This window comes from Anomaloglossus baeobatrachus, chromosome 4, assembly GCF_048569485.1.
Source record: "Anomaloglossus baeobatrachus isolate aAnoBae1 chromosome 4, aAnoBae1.hap1, whole genome shotgun sequence".
Lineage (NCBI taxonomy): Eukaryota > Metazoa > Chordata > Amphibia > Anura > Aromobatidae > Anomaloglossus > Anomaloglossus baeobatrachus.
This window is the reverse complement of record NC_134356.1, coordinates 677,211,646-677,223,546: the sequence shown is the minus strand read 5'-3', so window position 1 is coordinate 677,223,546 and position 11,901 is coordinate 677,211,646. Positions and strand designations below refer to the sequence as shown.

Genomic DNA, 11,901 nt, shown 5'->3' with positions numbered 1-11,901 from the left:
ATTATAGGGCACATCAGGAGTCCAGCGCATGAGGAATCAGGCACCGACCGGAAGAACGAAAGTCCATGGACTTGTAAAATGACAGGAGCGTAACAGGTGACTGAGGAGAAGAAAGATCTCAGCTTTCCCATCTGGCTCGTTGGTCTAGGGGTATGATTCTCGCTTTGGGTGCGAGAGGTCCCGGGTTCAAATCCCGGACGAGCCCAATTTTCTTCACTTACAGAGAGAATCAAAACTTCTCCACATTACACCTCAACCATATTATATTTTATTACTTTATATTTTTATTATAGTCATGTAAGTAATGAGACTGACATAGCACAAATAGTGTTTTACTAATGATTTTCTTGTAAATGCAGATCAGAATTATGTTAGTTTACCTGTATATAAGGACAGTATTATAGTAGTAATATTCTTGTGCATAGAGGCATTATTATAGTAGTTATATTCTTGTACATAGGGGCAGTATTATAGTAGTTATATTCTTGTACATAGGGGGCAGTATTATAGTATTTATATTCTTGTACATAGGGGCAGTATTATAGCAGTTATATTCTTGTACATAGAGGCAGTATTATAGTAGTTATATTCTTGTACATAGGGGCAGTATTATAGTAGTTATATTCTTGTACATAGGGGGCAGTATTATAGTATTTATATTCTTGTACATAGGGGCAGTATTATAGTAGTTATATTCTTGTACATAGGAGCAGTATTATAGTAGTTATATTCTTGTACATAGGGGCAGTATTATAGTAGTAATATTCTTGTGCATAGAGGCATTATTATAGTAGTTATATTCTTGTACATAGGGGCAGTATTATAGCACTTATATTCTTGTACATAGGGGGCAGTATTATAGTATTTATATTCTTGTACATAGGGGGCAGTATTATAGTAATTATATTCTTGTACATAGAGGCAGTATTATAGTAGTTATATTCTTGTACATAGGGGCAGTATTATAGTAGTTATATTCTTGTACATAGAGGCAGTATTATAGTAGTTATATTCTTGTACATAGGGGTCAGTATTATAGCAGTTATATTCTTGTACATAGGGGCAATATTATAGTAGTTATATTCTTGTACATAGGGGCAGTATTATAGTAGTTATATTCTTGTACATAGGGGGCAGTATTATAGTAGTTATTTTCTTGTACATAGGGGCAGTATTATAGTAGTTATATTCTTGTACATAGGGGCAGTATTATAGTAGTTATATTCTTGTACATAAGGGGCAGTATTATAGTAGTTATATTCTTGTATATAGGGACAGTATTCTAGTAGTTATATTCTTGTACATAGAGGGCAGTATTCTAGTAGTTATATTCTTGTACATAGGGGCAGTATTATAGTAGTTATATTCTTGTACATAGGGGCAGTATTATAGTAGTTATATTCTTGTACATAGGGGGCAGTATTATAGTAGTTATATTCTTGTACATAGGGGGCAGTATTATAGTAGTTATATTCTTGTACATAAAGGCAGTATTATAGTAGTTATATTCTTGTACATAGGGGCAGTATTATAGTAGTTATATTCTTGTACATAGGAGCAGTATTATAGTAGTTATATTCTTGTACATAGGGGGCAGTATTATAGTAGTTATATTCTTGTACATAGGGGGGCAGTATTCTAGTAGTTATATTCTTGTATATAGGGACAGTATTCTAGTAGTTATATTCTTGTACATAGGGGGCAGTATTATAGTAGTTATATTCTTGTACATAGGGGGCAGTATTATAGTAGTTATATTCTTGTACATAGGGGGCAGTATTATAGTAGTTATATTCTTGTGCATAGGGAGCAGTATTATAGTAGTTATATTCTTGTACATAGGGAGCAGTATTATAGTAATTATATTCTTGTACATAGGGGCAGTATTATAGTAGTTATATTCTTGTACATAGGGGGCAGTATTATAGTAGTTATATTCTTGTACATAGGGGCAGTATTATAGTAGTTATATTCTTGTACATAGGGAGCAGTATTATAGTAATTATATTCTTGTACATAGAGAGCAGTATTATAGTAGTTATATTCTTGTACATAGAGAGCAGTATTATAGTAGTTATATTCTTGTACATAGGGAGCAGTATTATAGTAGTTATATTCTTGTGCATAGGGGCAGTATTATAGTAGTTATATTCTTGTACATAGGGAGCAGTATTATAGTAGTTATATTCTTGTACATAGGGAGCAGTATTATAGTAGTTATATTCTTGTACATAGGGAGCAGTATTATAGTAGTTATATTCTTGTACATAGGGAGCAGTATTATAGTAGTTATATTCTTGTACATAGGAGCAGTATTATAGTAGTTATATTCTTGTATATAGGGGGCAGTATTATAGTAGTTATATTCTTGTATATAGGGAGCAGTATTATAGTAGTTATATTCTTGTACATAGGGGCAGTATTATAGTAGTTATATTCTTGTACATAGGGGCAGTATTATAGTAGTTATATTCTTGTACATAGGTGCGGTATTATAGTAGTTATATTCTTGTACATAGGGGCAGTATTATAGTAGTTATATTCTTGTACATAGGTGCGGTATTATAGTAGTTATATTCTTGTACATAGGGGCAGTATTATAGTAGTTATATTCTTGTACATAGGTGCGGTATTATAGCAGTTATATTCTTGTACATAGGGGCGATATTATAGCTGTTCTATTTTCCATAGGAGAGGATAGCTGTGTGGTTTTAAGCCCCCAGCAGTGCGTGGTCTCCGGCCTGAGAGGGGAGGGGAACTGTGATAATGATGCAAGGAAAGCTCAGGGTCTGGAGTGTGGAGGAGTGTGGAGGAGTGTGGAGGAGTGTGGAGGAGTGTGGAGGAGTGTGGAGGAGTGTGGAGGAGTGTGGAGGAGTGTGGAGGAGTGTGGAGTGTGGCTGCTGAGTCTTCTAAATCTTCTTGTTATGTTTCTGGATTAAGTGTTAAGGACAGGAAGAAAAGTATTTTTAAGCTGGAAATGCAAATCAGCAAATTAATCCAATCTCAACCCAACAAAATGGTAAAGACCCACCCTCTGTACCAGGTAGCGTGGCCGAGCGGTCTAAGGCGCTGGATTAAGGCTCCAGTCTCTTCGGGGGCGTGGGTTTGAATCCCACCGCTGCCAGTATTTTTTTTTTTTCACAGCAGCTTCACTATTTTATCCAATTCTATTTCGGAGTTAGGTCCAGTTTCAGGCCTGGTGTTCAGTGTCTTCTGCAGGAAATAAAATAACAATGTGCTCGTGACGTAACTTGAAAGTTGATTTTCTGAGAAAAAAGCAGGAGCCGTCGTCAGGTCGCTGGTAAGCCATATGCAGAATTATGCCGAATAATCCACTCAGATTAGCTCTGCACACATACCTCCCAACATTTAAAGATGAGAAAGAGGGAGAAAGCATGCGGCGCGCGTAGCAATTTTAAGCCACGCCCCTAACCACACCCATTTTGCAATCTGTCACGCCCACATCCAATCCTTTTCAGCACTGCTGATCACATTGTATAAGGCTGCGTGCCCACAATCAGTATTTGCAGTATTTTGGATGTAGCGCGTTTTTGCTGTGTCTAAGGCTATGTGCGCACTGGGAAATGGAATTTTCTTGAGAAAATTCCGCATGCTCTCAAAGATTACCGCACCCGCAGTAAAAAAACGCGGCAAACCGCATGCGGTTTGCCGCGGTTTGCTGCGGTTTTACCGCGGTATTGTTTGCGGTATTGCCGCGGTTTTGCCGCGTGCGGGTTGGTACATGTGCTTATTGCATTCAATGCAATAAAGCACATTGAAAAAAGAAAAAAAAAATCATTTCCTTCTTAGATAGTAGATAGATAGATAAAGAGACAGAAGAATAGATAGAGGGATAGATAGATAGATAGATAGATAGAGGGATAGAGGGATAGATAGATAGATAGATAGATAGATAGATAGAGGGATAGATAGATAGATAGATAGATAGAGGGATAGATAGAGGGATAGATAGATAGATAGAGGGATAGATAGAGGGATAGATAGAGGGATAGATAGAGGGATAGATAGAGGGATAGATAGATAGATAGATAGACAGATAGATAGATGGATGGATAGACAGATAGATAGACAGATAGATAGAGGACAGATCGCTGCATTTCCCACGGTCAGCAGTGAGTTCACATTACCGGCCGTGGGAAATGCCCTGTGGTTACCTCTGCTGTCTGCTGCGAGGCTGCATTCAGCGCTGTGTGTCAGTCGCGGCTGGATGTAAGCAGCGCAGGACCTGTGGATTATGCCGGAGCTTTGTTGCGGGAGGGGTTAATAAAATGGTGAACGAGGCTTGTTTGTGTTTTATTTAAAATAAAGGATTTTTCTGTGTGTTTTATTCACTTTACTTACGGGTTGATCATGTCAGCTGTCACATAGACGCTGCCATGATCAAGCCTGGAGTTAATGGCGGTGATCCACCACCATTAACCCCTTATTACCCTGACTGCCACTGCTACACGGCAGCAGGAAGAGCCGGGGACATGCCGGTACTGCCGCATAATGCATGCGACAGTGCCGGGGCAGCTGCGGCTGATATTCTCGGCTGCCGGAGGGGGAGTGAGGCGGGGGACATTAACCCTGCCCCTCTCCTTCCCCAGCCTGAGAATACCGGGCCGCCGCTATGTGTTTACCTCGGCTGGACGGTAAATATACAGCGGAGCCCACGTTCTTTGTTTTCTATATTTCCGTTTGCTTTCTATGTGTGTTCTATGTGTCTGTGTTCTATGTGATCTATGTCTGTGATGTGTCTGTGATCTGTGTGTGTGTTTACTCTCTGCACGGCTTCCTCTTCCTGTAATGACATCACTTCCCTGCAAAACCGCAAGCAAGCGATGTACATTACCGGAGGTAAACCGCGAAATACCGCAGGGAATAACGCAGCAAAACGCAGTGAACCGCACAGAATTTGCTGCCTGCGTTATTCCCTGCAGGATTTCACGATTACATGGCAGTCAATGGAGTGAAATTCCGCAGCGATGTGCGGAAAAGAATTGACATGCAATTGTTTTTGCTGCGGGAATCCCGCAGCAAAAGATGCAGCTGTCAAAATCCGCCTAGTACGCACAGGATTTTTTTTCCCATAGGTTTTGCTGGTGATTCACTGCAGAGATGTTATGAACATTTTCTGCAGCGAAACATGCAGCAAAACCGCAAAAAATCCGCGGCAAAATCCGGTAAGTGCGCACAGGGCCTAAAACCCGCATTGTACAGTACAAGCACAGTGGAGGGATTTCTAGAAACCCCATGCCCACTGTGTTTGTTTTTTCTGCAGCAAACACTGACCTGCGGAGCGTCTTTCCAGACTGCAGCATATCAATTGTTTGCTGCAGTTGCATGCGTCCTCCGTAGGGAGAACACAGCAGGAGACCGCAGCGCACTGAACCCTGATCGTGGGCACAGGCAGCTGTGGTCTCCTGCGGAGGAGACGTGCAGCCCCGCAGGTCAGGACCCGCTGCCTCCAGGATACAGCGAGTCCTGATCGTGGGCACAGGCAGCTGTGGTCTCCTGCGGAGGAGACGTGCAGCCCCGCAGATCAGGACGCGCTGCCTCCAGGATACAGCGAGTCCTGATCGTGGGTGCAGGCATACGCACATATACGGTACATATTTGAAGACAAATTCCCTACAATACATATAAACAGACAAATCTATACACAGTCATCTGCACTGACATACATAGATATATACATCATACATATACACACATTGGAGGTAATAATATGGGGAAGCCGGCAGCAGCCGCACTCACCTACCCCGCTTGTCTCTATCCAGCTCCTCCTCTGCATGTGATCACTTGGCAACACTTTAACAGACCTAGCCACGCACAGTGCACACTGACACCGCTGTGTATGTATCACAAGGGAGGATGGGGGTTTTATATACTATAATAAATATATATATATATATATATATATATATATACACACACACTGTATATATACAGTATATACAGCACAGGAGGGGCTGGGGGCTACAGTATATACAGTACAGGAGGGGCTGCGGGCTGCAGTATATACAGTACAGGAGGGGCTGGGGGCTACAGTATATACATCACAGGAGGGGCTGGGGCTACAGTATATACAGCAAAGGAGGGGCTGGGGGCTACAGTATATACAGCACAGGAGGGGCTGGGGGCTACAGTATATACAGCACAGGAGGGGCTGGGGCTACAGTATATACAGCACAGGAGGGGCTGGGGGCTACAGTATATACAGCACAGGAGGGGCTGGGGGCTACAGTATATACAGCACAGGAGGGGCTGGGGGCTACAGTATATACAGCACAGGAGGGGCTGGGGGCTACAGTATATACAGCACAGGAGGGGCTGGGGGCTACATTATATACAGCACAGGAGGGGCTGGGGGCTACAGTATATAAATCACAGGAGGGGCTGGGGGCTACAGTATATACAGCACAGGAGGGGCTGGGGGCTACAGTATATACAGCACAGGAGGGGCTGGGGGCTACAGTATATACAGCACAGGAGGGGCTGGGGGCTACAGTATATACAGCACAGGAGGGGCTGGGGGCGACAGTATATACAGCACAGGAGGGGCTGGGGCTACAGTATATACAGCACAGGAGGGGCTGGGGGCTACAGTATATACAGCACAGGAGGGGCTGGGGCTACAGTATATACATCACAGGAGGGTCTTGGGGAATAGACAGTACTTGAGGGGGCATACATATTAGGCCTGTTTCAGATGTCAGTGATTCTGGTATGTATGTGCTAGTTTTTATACGTACCAGAATCACTGACCTATGCAGACACATTATAATCAATGGATCTGCACACACAGTGATTTGTCACTGACCGTGTCTCCGTGCGGCGTACTTGCGTATCTGTGATTGCCGCACAGAAACATGTCCGTTTTTTTTCTGGCATCACTGATGTCCCACAGACCACACTATGGTGTGATCCGTGAAACACGTACCAGAAAAACACGGACATTTAAAATAAAAATCTTTTTCAACTCACCTTCTCCAGCGATGCTGAGTTCGGCAGTGCTCTCTGCTTCTTCCTGGCTGGTTCATTATGGCATGCATATTCATTTATGCAGCCAGAGCCGACCCGGAAGCAGCTGCAGAGGTGAGAGCGGTGGCTGGATGCTGAATTGCGGGACTCTTCAGCACCACGGAGAGCAGGAGCGGGGGCAGGTGAGTATATGTCCATGTGCAATCATGGAGTACGGATCACGTATCATGGATTGCACATGGACAACCACTCTGTGCCGTGAATCACGGAGTATGAAGGGATATATGCGTGTTTAACACATCAGTGAAGAACGTCTGTGTTTTTCACTGAGGGGCATACACGTTACTAAGGGGTATACACATTACTGGGGGAAATACACTTTACTGTGGGGCATACAAATTACTGGTAGCATAGATATTACTAAGGGGCATATAGCTCTGGTGTTGGGGCTTATACAGCTCTGGGGGCACATACAGCTCCGATGGGGGAGCTGGGGGCATACAAATCTGGTGTTGGGGCTGGGAGGCACACAGATCTGGTGAGGGGGGTGGCTGGAGGCATATAGCTCTGGTGAGGAGAGGGCTGCTGGGGCATATATATCTGGTGAGGGGGGGCTGGGATACATATCTGGTGGGAGGGGGCTGGAGGCATACAGAGCTGGGGGGTGCTGGGGGGCATATAGATCTGGTGGGGTGGCTGGGGGGTATACAAATCTGGTGTGGGGGCTGGGGGACATACAAATCTGGTGAGGGGGGTGGCTGGAGGCATATAGCTCTGGTGAGGAGAGGGCTGCTGGGGCATACATATCTGGTGGGAGGGGGCTGGAGGCATACAGAGCTGGGGTGTGCTGGGGGGCATATAGATCTGGTGGGGGGGTATACAAATTTGGTGAGGGGGCCATACAGATGTGGTGAGGGGGGTGACTGGAGGCATATAGCTCTGGTGAGGGGGGGTTGGAGGCATATAGCTTTGGGTAGGTGGGGGGTGTTCACATACAGCATTCCTTGGTGTTCAGCTCCTCTTCCTGCAGTCTCTTTATCTGTGGACAGAGCTCAGCATGTTGCTCGGTAGCTCCGCCCACAGATGCACTTCCGTACACAAACAGCCCAGCAGTGAGCAGTGAGTGCACGCTGAGCTGCAGATTTAAAGTGCCGGCAGCCGGAGTGCTGCTGCCGCCCACCCATAACAGCGGCAGCACAGAGCCCGAGCAGTGAAGCAGCGCTCGGCTCTGCTCTGCTCATGTGCATTAGGAGGGGGAGAAAGTCAGACGGGGAGAGAGCGGGTGGGCGGAGCCACGGGCGGGACAAAAAGCCTCACGATCGTGACATCGGGACACCCGCTGAAATCCGGTACAGTCCCGCTGTATCCGGGACGGTTGGGAGGTATGCCTGCACATCTTCACTTTCTAAGTTCATGGATTCAATACTAAAATATAGGTGAGACGGATAAATAGGCTCAACTGGAGAGTGATGATGTTTTATTGTGTTGTGTGGAGAAAAAAAAAGCCCCTGAGTGCCTAATCCCTAAAATGAACTCCTGACCCTCACATCCTTTACTGCTCCTATTTTTCTTTGCGACTACTTATCTAATGAACTCATAAGAATAATAGCTGTAACTTTGCTTTCCCAGTGTCAGCAGCAGCCTAAAGCCCCCGTCACACACAGCGATATCACAAGCGAGATCACTGAAACATCACAGGTTTTGTGACGAATTAGCGACCTCGCCAGCGATATCGCAGTGTGTGACAAGCAGCAGCGAGCGGGCCCCTGCTGTGAGGCTGCTGATCATTACAAAATGATCAGGACTATTTTTTGCTTGTTGGTCTCCCGCTGTGCGGCACGCATCGGCGTGTTTGACGGCGGGAGATGAACAATCTGAAAGTGCAGGGAGCCGGCGTCTGGCAGCCTGTAACCGGTGGTACGCTGGTTACCATGGTACATATCGGGTAACTATGCAAAGCGCTTTGCTTAGTTGCCCAATGTGTACCATGGTTACCAGCGTACGCCAGACGCCGGCTCCCTGCACATGTAGCCAGGGTACACATCGGGTAACTATGCAAACCACTTTGCATAGTTACCCGATGTGTACCCTGGCTACCAAGCACAGCGTTGTTACATGTGGCGCTGGTGGCTGATCTCTGATCACTGTGGAGATCTGCCTGATTGACAGCTCACCAGCAACCATGTAACGATGCTCCAGCAATCCCTGCCAGGTCAGATCACTGGTGGAATTGCTGGAACGTCGCTATGTGTGACGTGACCCTCACAGTTTCTTATGACTGAGCTGCAAATTTGCTTTCCCAGAGTCAGCAGCAGCCTTACAAATTCTTATCTCTGAGCATGGCCATGTCTGTGGCTGTGGAGGGCAGGACTTTGACAGATGCCCCTTAAAGCTGGAAGGCAAAATGCAAATCTTAAAGAATTAGGGCCAGTGTCTTGAAGCATTTAACATTTCACAGACTCAGCAGCAACATCAGACATGTTAGGCTTAGATACAGCGGCTCCACAGACAATATCATCCAAGATATGTCTAGATACATGAGCTCGTCCCACAGTATCACACATTCCCAGCTTAGATGCATTGCAGCGTGCCTCTACAAATAAAGTTATCATGGATCGAAAAAGAGTCATCAAATCCCCCAAGTCTCTCCCGATACGTACCTTTAATGATTAAGGAATGATTTCTTCATTCGGGGAGGGGTGGAACTGGGTGTGAGGTAAGTATGTCTTTGAAAATGGCCAATCCATCCATGACTCCATTATAGGGTGCATCAAGAGTCCAGCGCATGAGAAATCAGGCACCGACTCTAAAGGGGATGTTACATGCAGCGATATAAATTGCGAGCGTACCCGCCCCCTTCGTTTGTGCGTCCTGGGCAAATCGCTGTCCGTGGCGCACAAAATCGTTAGGAGACGTCAAACGTACTTACTTGCCTAGCGACGTCGCTGTGTCCGGTGATCCGCCTCCTCTCTAAGGGGGCGGTTCGTGCGTTGTCACAGCGGCGTCGCTAAGTGGCCACCCAATAGAAGCGGAGGGGCGGAGATGAGCGGCCATAACATTCCTTCCGCATTGCCGGCAGGACAATGGTAAGCTGTAGTTCGTCGTTCCCTAGATGTCACACATAGCTACGTGTGCTGCCTCGGGAACGACGAACAACCTGCGAGATCAACAATAAACAATTTTTTGAAAAGGAACGACGTGTCAATGATGGACGATAAGGTGAGAATTTTCCATAGTTAACAGTCGCTCCTTGCTGTCACACGCAACGAGGTCGCTAATGATGCTGAATGTGCGTCACGGAATCCGTGACCCTGGCAATATATCGTTAGATACGTCGTTGCGTGTAACGGGGCCTTCAGGCTGGAGTCACATTAGCATATGGCATCCGATGCGACAGCAACAGATGTGATATGCTAATGACCCTCGGCTCAGGCTCTGCTGCGAGCATAAGCCGAGTGTCATGCAACTGTTATCGGATCTTGCGATCGGGTCACGCCTGCGATGCTGAGGGCGGGTGCTGCGGAGGAGAGGGAGGGGTTAATCCCCCCCCCCCATCTCCTCCATTGTCAGCCTGTGCATATATCGCACTGCACTGGGATAACATCCAAGCGCAGTCCGATGTTTCTCTCGCACCCATACACTTGAATGGGTGCGAGTGATACGGCTCTCGCAGAAAATCGCAGCATGCTGTAATTGTCTCCGTCCGTTTAGGGCTGAGAAAAAAAAAAATCGCTGATCTGAGCTACAACATTGTCTAACATGGGGCCGAGTGCAATGTAAGATTTTCTCACATTGCACTCATGCGAGTCATACGCAAGCGTCACTCTGCCCTAAGAACTAAAGTCCATGAACTTGTAAAATGACAGGAGCGTAACAGGTGACTGAGGAGAAGGCAGATCTCAGCTTTCCCATCTGGCTCGTTGGTCTAGGGGTATGATTTTCGCTTTGGGTGCGAGAGGTCCCGGGTTCAAATCCCGGACGAGCCCAATTTTCTTCACTTACAGAGAGAATCAAAGCTTCACATTACACCTCAAACATATTATATTTTATTACTTTATATTTTTATTATAGTCATGTAAGTAATGAGACTGAGATAGTACAAATAGTGTTTTACTAATGATTTTCTTGTAAATGCAGATCAGAATTATATTAGTTTACCTGTATATAAAGACAGTATTATAGTAGTTATATTCTTGTACATAGGGGCAGTATTATAGTAGTAATATTCTTGTACATAGGGGCAGTATTATAGTAGTTATATTCTTGTACATAGGGGGCAGTATTATAGTAGTTATATTCTTGTGCATAGGGGCAGTATTATAGTAGTTATATTCTTGTACATAGGGGCAGTATTATAGTAGTTATATTCTTGTGCATAGAGGCAGTATTATAGTAGTTATATTCTTGTGCATAGGAGCAGTATTATAGTAGTTATATTCTTGTACATAGGAGCAGTATTATAGTAGTTATATTCTTGTACATAGGGGCAGTATTATAGTAGCTATATTCTTGTACATAGGGAGCAGTATTATAGTAGATATATTCTTGTACATAGGGGCAGTATTATAGTAGTTATATTCTTGTACATAGGGGCAGTATTATAGTAGTTATATTCTTGTACATAGGGGGCAGTATTATAGTAGTTATATTCTTGTACATAGGGGGCAGTATTATAGTAGTTATATTCTTGTACATAGGGAGCAGTATTATAGTAGTTGTATTCTTGTACATAGGGGGCAGTATTATAGTAGTTGTATTCTTGTACATAGGGGGAAGTATTATAGTAGTTATATTCTTGTACATAGGGGCAGTATTATAGTAGTTATATTCTTGTACATAGGGGCAGTATTATAGTAGTTATATTCTTGTACATAGGGGGCAGTATTATAGTAGTTATATTCTTGTACATAGGGG

At 44.7% G+C, this 11,901-nt stretch overlaps 2 non-coding genes across 2 annotated transcripts; both read left to right on the top strand.

Annotated features, from left to right (window-relative positions):
• Positions 1-133: 133 nt before the first annotated feature.
• TRNAP-UGG (transfer RNA proline (anticodon UGG)) lies at positions 134-205 on the top strand. The gene has a single exon. It is a non-coding gene; the product is annotated as a tRNA-Pro (tRNA).
• A 10,696-nt stretch (positions 206-10,901) lies between these two features.
• On the top strand, positions 10,902-10,973 carry TRNAP-UGG (transfer RNA proline (anticodon UGG)). Its single transcript has one exon. It is a non-coding gene; the product is annotated as a tRNA-Pro (tRNA).
• Positions 10,974-11,901: the final 928 nt, after the last annotated feature.